Source organism: Mizuhopecten yessoensis, unplaced genomic scaffold, assembly GCF_002113885.1.
Source record: "Mizuhopecten yessoensis strain PY_sf001 unplaced genomic scaffold, ASM211388v2 scaffold6015, whole genome shotgun sequence".
Classification (NCBI taxonomy): Eukaryota; Metazoa; Mollusca; class Bivalvia; order Pectinida; family Pectinidae; genus Mizuhopecten; species Mizuhopecten yessoensis.
In genome coordinates this window covers 326,082-340,835 of record NW_018406337.1, presented here as the reverse complement: position 1 = coordinate 340,835, position 14,754 = coordinate 326,082, and the positions used below count along the sequence as shown (strand labels likewise).

General features: G+C 36.8%; 1 protein-coding gene across 1 annotated transcript in view; it reads right to left on the bottom strand.

Annotated features, from left to right (window-relative positions):
• The window catches only part of LOC110451425 (NXPE family member 4-like), a 28,896-nt gene extending 17,421 nt beyond the window's left edge, over positions 1–11,475 (bottom strand). Inside the window, exon 1 of the mRNA XM_021499437.1 lies at positions 11,427–11,475. The gene's annotated coding sequence lies outside the window, so the exon portion shown is untranslated. The remainder of the gene's footprint in view (positions 1–11,426) is intronic.
• Positions 11,476–14,754: the final 3,279 nt, after the last annotated feature.

Genomic DNA, 14,754 nt, shown 5'->3' with positions numbered 1-14,754 from the left:
TGAAAATGTTGTCCTGTTGACCGTTTTGTACATTTGACAATTGTTTTAAATGATCATATAGTTCCTCGCCTATCAATAATGGCGAATTACCTTTTTTCTTAGAAAACTTTCTGTAAAAATACTGTTAACGTGGAATAAGCATCGGTTGTTGATCCGGGAAAAGAAAGACTGAGAGAATGGATTACAAAACTATGATGATGTTTATTCACAATGAAAAACATATAAGCATTAAATATATCCCATGCACCCTCACAATCTCACACACTCTCTCCAATAAAGTAATAAATTGTCTATGTAGCTTCACGCTTCACACACGGCCACGACGATGATAAATACCAAAGTTCCCAGGAACCACAACAAAGTTTCCACAACAGTTAGCACCTGGATCAGGGTTTTTTCTAACTGGTAACAGACGTTCCTCGTTACTATCGCTAGTATAAACTAACACAGATTCAATATGTGAACTGTTTCGTATTCATCCAGCTCCAGCACTCCGACAAAAAAATAATGTCATAAGCAAATATGAAATTCCGGAATTCGGTTACCCGCAGTTTATTATCTAAGCCACCATTTATATTTCAAGAAAGGATTTTGATACCAGCATGTTAACGGCATGTTCAGTAAAGTCAGTTAGGGGACTGTCAATGTAATCTACCCCCCAACACCCCTACCTCGAAGAGCTGGTTGGTGTAGCAGTGAATCTCCGCCTCCGTTTGGATTCTCGTTGACCGGAAGTCGGGGTCCTGTCCAACGCATCAAGGTAGGAAGAGGTTGCCTTCATAGTTACTTCCGGCGAAGAATCCTCGTGCAGCCTGCCATTCACATATAGCCGATCGCGCACCAACTTAACTTTGCAGCCAGTACTAGCTTACGATGCCGCAATGTAGAATTGTTGTGGTAAAAAAATAAAAGTTTGATTTCTGATTCTGTTTGAAGTAGAGATAAAAGTAGCTGCTCGCTTCAATGCTCTGCTAAATTAATACAACTACACAACATGACAACTCAATTGTATGTCCTGTTTCCTTGTCAAATGGATGATTTTGAATTCCCCGGTGTCACCTAGGCACCTGTATAGGGGACTAATTAGCAAGATACTTTCGTAGATGGGAATAAGTTAGTACTACGCACTTTGTCACATCATTAATAGCCAGCCAACAGTGAAACATTCATAAAACTATCATAATAACAAGATACTTTCGTAAATGGGAATAAGTTAGTACTACGCACTTTGTCACATCAATAATAGCCAGCCAACAGTGAAACATTCATAAAACTTTCATAATAACAATTCGTTTCACCCGAACTGAATGATACATGAAATACAAGTGTGAAGTCGTTATTGTCTGGTAGGTAATATAGATACTTTCTCTGTCTGATGATTTTTATGACTGGTTTTCGGTAGTGGAAATTATATAGGAAGATTTTATAGAGTTTTGGGATTTGTAACATATATGGGGACTGGCACAGGATATTATATAGGGAGTATTGTGGTTTTGGGACTTGTAACACACATTAAAACACTACTGTGAAGACCCCTTTCAAAAGTCGTGCACCGGCACGGTTTCTAGACCCCCTGGGACCCAATACCTAAAATTGTCAAAATTGAGACTTTGTTCAAATCCAATGTTCCTGGTCCTAGCTCGGGGTGAATTCCTATTTCAATCTTAATGAAACTCGGGGTGAATACTATCAATGGTAACCCCTACACGGGTAACTTTTCGAAAGTTGTGCACCGGCACGGTTTCTAGACTCCCTGGGACCCTATACCCGAAAAATGTCAAAATTGAGATTTTGTTCAAATTAAATGTTCCTGCTCCTAGCTCGGCGTGAATTCCATTTTCAATCTTAATGAAACTCGGTGTGAATACTATCATTGGCACCCCTTATACGTGTCACTTTTCAAAAAATGTGCACCAACACGGTTTCTAGACCCCCTGGGACCGTATACCCGAAAAATGTCAAAATTGAGATTTGGTTCAAATTCAATGTTCCTGCTCCTAGCTCGGGGTGAATTCCATTTTCAATCTTAATGAAACTCGGTGTGAATACTATCAATGGTAACCCCTACACGGGTAACTTTTCAAAAGTTGTGCACCGGCACGGTTTCTAGACTCCCTGGGACCCTATACCCGAAAAATGTCAAAATTGAGATTTTGTTCAAATTCAATGTTCCTGCTCCTAGCTCGGCGTGAATTCCATTTTCAATCTTAATGAAACTCAGTGTGAATACTTTCATTGGCACCCCCTGAACGAGTAATCTTTCAAAAGTTGTGGACCGGCGTGGTTTCTAGATCCCCTGGGACCCTTTACCCGAAAATTGTCAAAATTGAGATTTTGTTCAAATTCAATGTTCCTGGTCCTAGCTCGGGGTGACTTCCCATTTCAGTCTTAATGAAACTCGATGTCAATACTTTCATTGGCACCCCCTGTACGTGTAACTTTTCAAAAGTTGTGCACCGGCATCCATTTTATAGCTTTTTTCTATAAAAGTTTGAATAACGAATAACGAATAACTGTCCACTTTACCTTGCCAACTGTGTATTCATTATAGAAACTATGTATATACTACTTAGTCACCTACCTGTAGCATGATACATATTTCGTTACGATTTAGCAGTAAGGGAACACTTGAAAATAAATCTCATTAGAAAATGGTTTGACTCGAAATATAATGTCTGGTCGGACTTGGTGACATCATAAGGTGGATTTTTAACCAACTTTCACCAAGGTCAAATGTAAAATTTACTTCCATGCACGGATGAATGGAATTTAATTATTACATCATGTATTTAATACGAGGTCATTCCGAGTATTATGTATGCTTTCTTAGTCGGTCGTCGTATACATGTTCTGCAAATGACAGATGTGGTATCGATTGTTGATCTTGTCTTATCGATTTACTTACAGATAGTCATGTAACTCAAATATACCATGGTAACAGCACGATGTCGCATTCATTGTGATGATTTGTGAGAAAATTAGCCATTCGGAATTGTTTTGCTTCCATAGAATTTGCAAAATTATTTGTTATAACGGTGTGTAATTAATTAATGACACCAGCAATGATCCCAAAAAGACAATATTTAAGGAGATAATTGGGCAATTCCGACCATTGTTTGTGGAATAGACACAACCTGAGTTTGACTATGTTAAGATAATGTTTTTACTAATAAAGAGCTATATAAAATATGCTGCGTATGCTCAAACAATAATTAAAACTAAAACGTATAACCATACAATTAAGGCTTTATTTGTTAATAACTAAAAACAAGTCCTTGATTCTTGTCAATATCTTGGCATAAAATATGTACATGTATAAAAAGTATCGAACTGTATTATTATGAAGGGTGTTTTGTCATGGTTATTATAAAAACTTTATAAAAGCTCCTGTGAAGGTTAAGTTTGCCGGCCATACATGCGAGCTGAAAATAATTAAAAGGGACCGTATCTTATCTGAAATCATACCGTGCCTTCACAATGATAATAATGGCAATATATGTATTCTAGCTGACCGAAGTGTACATTTTCATGACAACAACATGGCAATTTCCTGTCTTGGATGTAAAAAAGGGCATTTACCGAGAGGACATCTTTTGCTGGATCCATATGCCCTCTTCTCATGATATATATACTCGTCTTCATCACATCGATTAAGGATCGAGATATTACTTCATCTGCACACAGATCTGTTTCTTCATCTGTTACTGGACATAGCTTTTCAAAGGAACCCCAGAGGATTACGAGTATAAGCCATCAGATTTGGACGACCACGTGGTAATCTTGGATCTTGCCTACCTGGTGGACACTGACCACAGGTAATTCGTACCTACAATGCGTGACACCTATCATTCAAATCTCATATATTTACCAGTATTGTAAGTACATTATGAATAAACTATAATTCGTATGTCTTGTAAATCAGGTTAACTGTGCACGGAACAGATATTTCAGAATATTCCGTCGTGATGTCAAAAGTTATCTAATTAAATTTCATAGCTAACCTTAAATAATCTTACGTCATTATTTCAACTATACGAAATATTAGGAAAATTCGCATACTATATGGAAGGAATATCAAAACGTGAACAATTTCATAGCGTGATATATTGAGCTCGTGTACATCAACACCTTGCGGAGGTAAGGGTGATTAGATGTTAACCAAATTGAGTGAACAACACAATACTATGTTCTGACGGAAAAACAAGAATCACAATCTTACCTGTTTAAGAGCCATAAAGCAAAACAGCTATTGGTTCTTATTTAAGAAATCTCCACTGTACTTGACCTCTTCTTGTGAACATCAAAATAAATCGATCCGATATTGGATGTATCAACATCCATTACTTTGATAGAATAATGTGAAATAGGAACACTTGCAAACTTTTGGTAACTCGTGCAACAGATAAGTAACTCGTGCGCACGGTTTGTTTATTCGTGCGCACGGTTTGGGTAACTCGTGCGCACAGTTTAATAATCCGTGCACACTGTTTGTTAATTCGTGCGCACGGTTTAGTAATCCGTGCGCACGGTTTAGTAATCCGTGTGCACGGTTTGGTAACTCGTGCGCACGGTTTGTTAACTCATGCGCACGGTTTAGGAATCCGTTATAGAAAATCGTATCATTGACTAACATTTTAATCGTAAGAATAAAAGAAATGTTATTCTTAGACTGATCCGACATTATTAAAAATAACACAGTTTTATTAGTTTAGCTACGGACGTATACATATATCTTGTGGGTGGTAAGTACAGGTGTAATTGGGCACTAGTACCGGTTGTTTGTTTGTTTTAGTAGATTAACGTCCGCTTCACTACGAGTTATCCAGACCACTACTACTAGTTCCGTCCCGTGAAAGCGGCTGCATAGTTCGTTCGTTCGATGCGCCGCTATCGGCCAGGTATCAGTTTATCGGTCGATAGCGGGCAGTTTATCGGCCGGTAGCGGCCGGTAGCGGCCGATAACCTCGCTCCGTTCGGGAATCGACTGTACTAGAAGCGTTAGGCCCAATCGGTAACACCGATCCTATCGGTAGGTTTGCGTTCGTACCGGGTTCGTCCTGCGGTCGAATAGCACCATATTGCGACTCGCCTCCGTTCGGGAAGCGTGCGTCCTGCGTTCGTGCCACAAAAAGTGGATACTTGGGCGTAACTCTAACTGTATACACATTCTAGATTTCAAGATTTATTTTTACACTCATGACACACAAGGTGTGTTGAAAGTGGTCAACATCTTAATACATTTAAATTACATAGCCAAGTGAGCACAGATTATTTATACAACAATTAAATATATAATGTTACAGCATAATAGCACTGCATTTATCTGATGTCACTTAAAGCCTTAATTGTTTTCTCTAGAAAACGACCAATTTTAGGTAAAACATTTAAATCACAAATAGAAATCATTTCTTTTAGCCTAACATTTCTGAGGTTTGTAGTGTAATGATTATGGATAAATATTTTTATTGTTGATGATATATAAGTATTTTGGTATTTAAACTAATAATGTGGTTCATCACCTATACCTGTTTGACATAAAGGACATATTCTTTCTGATTTTGAAGTTGCATTCCAGAGCCAAGTCTCTATTGGGAAATTTAGATTGGACGTTCGGAATTTACAAATAATTTTCCTACCTTTTTCATTAAGTTTAGTTAGATATGATTCATACTGAAAACTTGGAGGAGAATATACCACGAGAAGAGTTTTGTATGTCTTGGAACCATTTCTGTATATTTACAGTTTCAAGTGAAATTAACTCAATAACCTCTGTTGAGGTCATTATCATTATCACTCATTCTCGTGCGCGTAGTGATACATACACCGTGTACATATGTGTACGTCAACAATCCAGGTGTTTTTCATTGCTAAACAGAAGTACTGGGGATACCAGATTTGTACAACTCATTAGTGTCTTCATGCAAACGATACATTGTTTTGAAAGGTATACCAAGGGCGTAGCTGGGATAATTGACTTATACATGTTTATTTTTTTAGTTTAACAACAACGATTTTAAAGTTTAAATACAATCAATTGATAAGTATACCGGTGCGTTTTATAAGTAAATATACAAATAATACGAATCTAAGAACGATTGAGTTGTAATGTATACATCGTATGGCGATTTTAGCAGTTTTCAACTAGTTCTCACTGACAATATCTTATAAAGTCATTTAAAAGTAATGCAAACACGAATTGTTATCCAAAAATTAAAAACTAAATTCAACCTTTTACTGGTGGGAGGGTGGTTCCTAAAAAGGAGTTTATTGAAGAGTCAACAAAATTAGTTGGATGAACTCAAAATCGATAAAATTAGGGGCAAATATGAACAAAGGCATGGAGACCCTTATAAATACAAGAATAAGACCAGATGGTCTGGAGGGGTAAGCGGACTCTGCGTCATTCGATAACATACGGCATTTAAATCTAGGTAAACACCAAGTTGTGTTACGTCGTCCTCGTCATGAGAATTTGGGAAGTGACCACAAAACCACTCTAATGAGCATAATCAAAAACATCGACGTTTATATCACACACAGAAATAGCCTATTTCCCGATTACATGTAAATTATGATGGCGACCATCAAGCTTGCCACTAGACTTCATTCACCTGCATCTTCAACAACTCTGCGCTGTAAATTTGTCTGACAACAGTCGAAATCAGTGATATCATGATGAAGTCATTAAGTTATGCTATTTGGATCAAGTCCTTGAATACCGACCGAATCAACTGCAACATGGGGAACAAGGATGTTACATTCAAGAAAGGGAACATTCATGATCTTTAATTTCAAGCTCGGGAGGATACATAATATCGATGTGGCCAATACATTTCTGGTTATTTAAAGACAACACATCGTCGATAGGAATACCTACAGTCTGCTCACTGATGGAAAGTTCTGCCAACGAACTCATCAAAGATATTGTCAAATAGGAACTCGATCATTCTCACAATATCATTCTCTGTATATTTATTTTAGCATTTGTTGTGTTATTTACAAAACATGGTCCAAAACAATTTAAAATCATACATTTATATCGCAGTTCGCCACTCTCTTTGAAAGGAAACCTCTCATAATAGGAGAACGAACGTGTTCCATCTGTTTGGTATGAGGAATGGTATAGTTTAAATTGTCAGAAAGATTGAGAAGAGGATGGTCAAGATAGATCAAAAGATGTTTTGAATTCTTCCGAATCCACCTACAGTCACAATGCGACTGTAACCCAAATAAAATTGTACCAAGAATGGTATAACGGCTTGGCTGAGCAACAAGATGAACCTACGATAAAACATTATGTATAAGGATTCTTGTAAATGGTCGGAATCAAATACAAACGAGGCAGGTCCGTATCCCTATCATTAATGGGTATAAGGAAAAGATTGTAATACAGAAGCGTGATTAGCTAGTTTTTTGTTTTCGAAAAACTGGAAAGTGTACAGGTAGGGTTACCTTGGTTATCAAGCATGCTTAGTTCTACTTTTGCAAACAGACAATGTAATAGTGTGAGCAGACAAAGATTAAAATAGCTAATGCTTTGTCTGCAGACACAAATGCATTCCTGTCATGCAAATTGTTGAGTGTGATTTGCACATCGGGGTCAGGGAACATAGACTTTGTGTTTTGCTTTCCTCCGGAATGCAAGCGGCAAATTTCGCTTGCCCTTATGGTTCAACCAATAGCTGTTAATTAAGTCACAGAGTTAAAGACGGACTTAAATAATCTTAATTACTAAGTCCTTACAGGGTAGATGGCTGTCGTCCAATCGTGCAAGGAGAATGGTCACCTTGTCGTAATATGCAAGCCTACCTCCCACTGATATCCAATGTGTGCAAAATCAGGTTAGGGCGGGGCATGGGATTTAAAGAATGGCGCCTTACTTTGAGTAGCCTCGGAAGACGAGACAGTGTCAGAGGCATTTTGTGACTGGGTCCCGGAACTTTTGATATTTCGAATATTCGGACCACAAACTTCTTCATCGTTGTGGCATTGACATTATTTTTAGAATAAGCTAGAAAGTTTTATAACACTTTTGTGTAATACAAGATCTTTTTGACTGAAACCCCCCCAACTAAAACCTGATTGTTCGTACTTTGTACTAGACCTATACAAAACATCCTGGATATAGCATAGTCTTTCATTTTAATGAAAATCATACCCCTATTTGATTGGGGGGTGGGGGGGGGGGGGTACATACATATATGTAAAAATTAATTTTGGGCATCGATTTGGAAGTTTATATTTGTTCAGGACTGAGTCTTCATTGCAATGCATGTACATGTAAAAATTCATCTCATCTCAGTCGTTCCCAGCCATCTTACTCAAACAGTATTAACCAGTTTCTTCAAGTTACTTAAAATTAACAATCACAACTAAGAAAAAACATTTATTTCAATGTAAATCATTGTTACACACACATTCGGAGCTGTTCGTATCAGTACGACTTGTGTAACATCAACATGCAAACTTTTACATTTAAACACTTATATTACTTACAAATCAATGAAATGTTTGAAGGTGGTGAAACTGCCTGCACCTTTGAGCAAATGCGTGACGTCATTCAGGCGTTTTAACAACAATGTTTTTTACATTTATTTTTACGGAGACACGGTATTCTCACATACTTCACAGGATGATCCCGCTGTTGCTAGGGAAAAGATTAATAGAATATTCCTCTACCCTTTCTAACTAAAACGGGTTAGACAACCAAAAACATCACCCCTCGAATTGGAGATTTCTCTGTCACACCCTCCAGATAGAGGATGATTATTTTTCTCCCATTCTATTATTTCAGTCACAGCCCCACCGACAGTAGTCTGCAATGTTTGTAAACAAAAGCACATGTGGGGTATGCATGTCGTCATTCACTTTTGATGACGTTACAATTACGTCGGCAAGCCTCGTGCTGACCAACCAAACTCTTACACGAGGGTTGGGATATCCCTGACCACGGAACAGTCTCATGTAAGATTCTATTAGTCTAGTGCTAGGTCGCCGGGCTCGTGACCGAAGCGTTGCGGGTTCGAGTCACGGCACGGCACTGTGTTGTATCCTTGAGCAAGATACTTTACTCCGCTTGTTCCAGTCTACTCAGCTGTAAATGAGTACGTGGTTAGGCAGTGCTAGAATTGTTGAATGCTAGTTGTGAGCGCCAAAATGGCAGCACTGGCTGTATGCTCATCAGGGAGCTGAGAAAGATATTGGCTGGTTGCAAAAGCCCTATAACCACGGATAATAATTTGTGAACCGCTTTCAGACGACCTACGAACTAGGTTGTGATAAAGCGGTATATAAGAACCTCGAATTATTATTTTAGGAATTTCAGTCAAATCTTTTTCTGTACTGGTGCTCGTCTGCATTTTGATACATGCGTATTTGGACGAGTTATTAACTAAAACCCTTATTAATGTGACGAGTTTGCCTGCACTAACGGTATATGTATATCGAACATAGCAGAAAATGTCCTGCTTAATTTTGTACAAGATTTTACATTTTCATAAATTGACATTCAGCAATCTACCCCTAATTCCACTTCTCTATATTTTAAGCCAAAGTTTGTCATGAGTAACACAATCAAAGGCTTTACTATATAAAACGAATATACAATATAGCCTTTTTTTTCGTTGTAAAAAGTAATCAAACTATGTAATAAAAATATTGCATCACGTAAACCAAGACCAAACTTAAACCCAAATTGGGCATATGTAACCACACACTCTGATTCGCTCCATTTTAGCAATCTTTTATTAAATAGGCTAGTGAATAATTTAGGTACATGACTAATGAGAGTAATTCCCCTATAATTATTAACATAGTTCACAGAACTAGTTGAATAGATTATTTATTAGTCCAACGGCATTGTAACTAGTCCAAGATTTCCTTAAGAAAACATCTCCCTCACGAAACGTCATTAATTGTAGGAAACTTGAAATAACTATATATACTGTTGTACAAATATAATGAAGTTGTAAGACACATTTTACAAATTTATGCAATACAGATCTATATTTATCTGTTTCTTATGCAGTTTCCTAATATTTAAAAAGGGATATTCTTTATTGATAATAAATATATCGATCAAATGATATATTTTTATAAGTCCAAAGGACCAAGTAGGCTAGGAGATTCACAATGTATCTATATAATATATAAAATATATTTATTTTACAACAATTTTGAAACAAGTAAGTTATGTCAACTTATATTAATCACTCTTGTTGGCCCGGATGTTAGCGCGCGGGGTGGGGGGGTCTTATGTGATTAGGTGATTCAAGAACGAGTCCTTGCTGGAAATCTCCTTGTCTCGGACTAGAAAACAAGTGTTAGTGTAACGTTAATAAATAATTCAACTTCAACTGGCTCACCTACCCGAGCTGTCATTGCGATGATGGTAATGAAGATGCATATCATTATTTTGTTTGTCTGTGCACAATTTTCAAATCCTCGAATAAGATTATTAGATGCTCTTTTAATCATTGGTACTCAACCAGTCCCCCAACTGTATATTCTTACATGGGGAGATGCAGATCTTCCATTCCAAAGAAATGCCAACATCATACTTGCTGTACAATCATTTATAAAATCAACGAATAGGTTTGAAACCAACTAGTGGACAACTAATGCAACCAGAACATTTCCCCTCCTGTCCCTTCTTTCACCTTTCTCTCACTCCTTCCCTTTCCCCTACTGTCCCTTCTTTCACCTTTTCTCTCACTCTTTCCCTTTCTCCTCGCTGTTTTCATGTCAATTAGTAGATTGTTTATGTATAATATATATATATGCTGAACTTTTGTCACCACGTGTTATATCTTTAGTTACTCTGTGTTGAATTGTCGGGAGGGGGCCTAGTAAGTTGTCAGAACTTGTGCCCAATCCCTTTGATTGTTTTCCTTCAATAAAATATGTTTTTCTGTGTTGAACTTTTTATGTATTTTTCATTTTGTTTTGCATTTGAAGCACTTTTCTCAACTAAATTTAAAAAAAATCAGTATGATTAAAAGAGCACTAACAAACATTTCCGATGGCTAATAAATAAGCCGCGGGGGACTGTGTGTGTGTGTGTGTGTGTGTGTGTGTGTAGGGGGGGGGGGGGAGGTTCCGGTCACCTCGCAGAACTGTCCGTGCCTTGGTCACTGGAAAGGTTTATGACCGACGAGTGCACTAATTGGAAAAAAAACAATGGCAAAATTGCGGAAATACGTATGTCATCTTAAACATCAGTAGTAAACACACACATCAAATCACACACTCTCGACATGACTCGTGTGTACTGCTACTTGTGCAAGTGTGTGGGCGCCCGATTTCAAACGCAGATTTTGCAGTTTAATATTTCTCGAATGTGGTCAATTTATAGTTTCGAAGAAGACACACTATCATAATATTACAAATCAATATTGGTTTAATTCAATAAATTTGGTAGTACTTACGTGTATGTTTCAAGTTACAACAAATGTGTACCTCTAGAAAGGCCCGGAAGTGATGACGTAATACACTCGTTTTTAAGGGAATTCCCCGCTACACGTATACACGTACAAGTACACGTAAGGTTGCTAAACCACACTATTAACTGTTTAAACCAGAATTTGTTCAATCTGAATGTTTGTGTAAAACGGCAAAAGTGTTTGGTATTTAATTCGCCACCCTGTGACGAAAATGCCATATGTCGTCATAAAACATAAGATGTGACGTAAATAACGTCACCATAGTTTTCAAAACAGTTAAAGCCTTCAAACATTTTGACAAGAAGAGGTATACGAAGGGAAAAGTTATATTATTAATTAAAACAGTTATGAAATATTTTGTAACACAACGAATCTTAAAAATTTGGACTGTGCGACGGACATCTCAATGCAAGTAAATTATTTTTTGCAAGTGTACTTTGGGACATACAATGTATTGACGACCCAATGCTTGTTTATGGAAATGACGCTCGGAAAGATTTGATAATTCATTTTCCATCTTCATGCAATGTGTATAGTTTAGAAAGAAAATCAACCAGTATCTTTTAAAAAGTATTGTTTGCGTCTAACATTCAGCCATCTAACGACACTTTAATTAAAACACCATCTAGAAATGTTCTAAATTTATATTTGAAAAGAATTTGTTGTCGGCCTGAAAGCATTGTTGTACAATCGCATGATGTGCGTAGAGTCCGGACCCGACGATTTTTTTTATAATTTTGGACACCGATTTGGAAGGTTTTATTTGTTCAAGACTGAATCTTTATTGCGATGCTTGTAAATTGACCTCATCTAGGCCGATCCCAGCAATCTTACTCAAACAGGATTAATCAGTTTCTTCAAGTCATCGAAAATTAACTATCATAACTAGATAAAACCATTTATTTGAATTTTAATCATTGTTACACACACACATTTGGAGCTGTTCGTATCAGTACAGCTTGAGTAACATCAACATTTAAAATGTTACTTTTAAACAAAAATTGGCCAATATGGCTTATATTAATGTAAATATATATATATAAAAATATATATATATATATATTTTGAAAGTGTATTTATTGCATATATTCCTGTTCTTATAGGGGGGTATATGTATTATATTGGGTCTCTAACTGCCGGTTGTGCCCGACAATAGAGAAACGTCTCTGCTTCCGTTAGGTACAGTACTTTGTGTCTTTGTCAGGCTTGGCCGGAGTCTGAGATTATCCGAGGGGTCTCTATGGTGTAAGCGGGTTTTTCCCTTTAATTCTATGGTGTATGTTTATAAGTTAAGAAAAAAAAATAAGAAATGTTAATTTATATAAATATTTGAAAGAAAAAAAAGAAAAAAAATGTTTTTTAGGAAGAGGGTCTTATAGGGGTATCTATAAGTTGCTGGGCTTATAATATATGTATCTTATTTGAACAATTTTAATATCAAAAAGATGGGGAGATCACCGATCGTATCATATCATGACGTCTTATATGGCGTGGGTCTTGGAGGAGGGTGTACCATATCCAGGCCGTCCTNGGTATCTATAAGTTGCTGGGCTTATAATATATGTATCTTATTTGAACAATTTTAATATCAAAAAGATGGGGAGATCACCGATCGTATCATATCATGACGTCTTATATGGCGTGGGTCTTGGAGGAGGGCGTACCATATCCAGGCCGTCCTTTATTTATATCCTACTCTATTTTGTGTTTTGTTTTGTTCCTATATTTTGGAGGTCCGACGAATCGTCTAACAAATGAAATTTAATCTAACCCAAATTTCCAAACATATCATAGGCTATTGATTGCATAATTTAATTGTGCGTTTCTGTTTTTTGTTCAGTATATGTTTCACATCGTAACTTATCCTCGGGTTACCGGTTTCTGCTCACTTTAGAAGCATCCGCGATTTCGTACTCATATCGGCAGAAAACTGTTGAAATTACGGAAGATTGTCATAAACATGTATACATTCTACTAAAGGAAACAAATAACTAGCAACATAAAACTGTATTTTAAAAAAATCAGAACAAACAATTTTTAACTTTCTCCCGTCGGAAATAGCCGTCATATGTTTCCGTGTGTCTATTTTGATTTAGTGTTCAAAGAAAGATAACTCGATTACACTAAAAAGAAATTCTCTACAGTGACCTGCAACAAAAGCTTCGTTTGGAGTAAAAAAAACCACTTTGATCGTCAAATTAAGATCAAAGAACATTTTTTTTAAATATCACATTTTTAATTGATTTTTCAAGATGTCAAATTGAATGAATTAATGTAATTTTATAAATTTATTTATTATATTTATTTAGTTATAATATAGAATCTGTTATTATTATTTTTTCTGCAGTCTTATATCGCTTTTTGTTGATGGCAAGTTATTTCTCATTTTGTTCTGTTTAAAATTGGTGAAAATTGGAAGTCGTTGCATTACAGGGTTTACGTTTCATTGAAAACAGTGTTTATCGATATAAGAATGTCTCCTTGGCTCTCCGGAAGTGGAAAAAAATCAGCGAGGAGATTGAGGAGATGTGGCCTCATTTACATACGACATTTTCGTACGTTTGTCAGACTACAAAAAAGACTGGTTCATGAATGAAATATATCACCGTTTTATCAGGTATGGGTTCATTTTGAGCAAGATGAAAAGTCCATTAAGCAAAACTGCATAGTTATGCGTGTTTTTTAATCAGTGATTAATTCTTATGTTTTCCGGACGAACTTCCGGTAATTTTTGTGTCAGTTTACAGACGATGGCCAAACCAAAATATCCTTGTGTTGTGTCCAGCAGGTCATGTAGTTTCGAGATATAGCTTGATAAAATGTCTGCGTGGAAATACATAACGCGCGGAAACAGGTGACTAGACGATATTTGTGTGAACTTTGCAAACGTATTCGTAATGGTTTGAAATGTTTCTTAAAAAACTTTATTTTTTAAAACCGTTTTAATGAAGAAACATTTCAAACCATACCGAATACGTTTACATAATACCCGTCAACTTCGCCGGGAATAGGAACACGGGAGGGCCTATCCGATATCAAATAATCGACAAGAGTACTATGGAGCGAATTTTACCAGTTTTGACCTCTCACAGACAGGTTTTATGTTTGACTCAAAGGTCTACCAATTTTAATATGTGTTTGTCACTCTTTCAACAAGAAAACAACCGTCGACTTCACGAAAGATAGGCCTGTGCAAGTCTAGGCACTTCAGTGCAAAGGAGAACTCAAGCGGTCAGACGAACAGATTCTTTGTTTATTAACGACAATGCTGACAAGCCGCCTGAGATACATTTACATGTGTCTGTGTCACAAC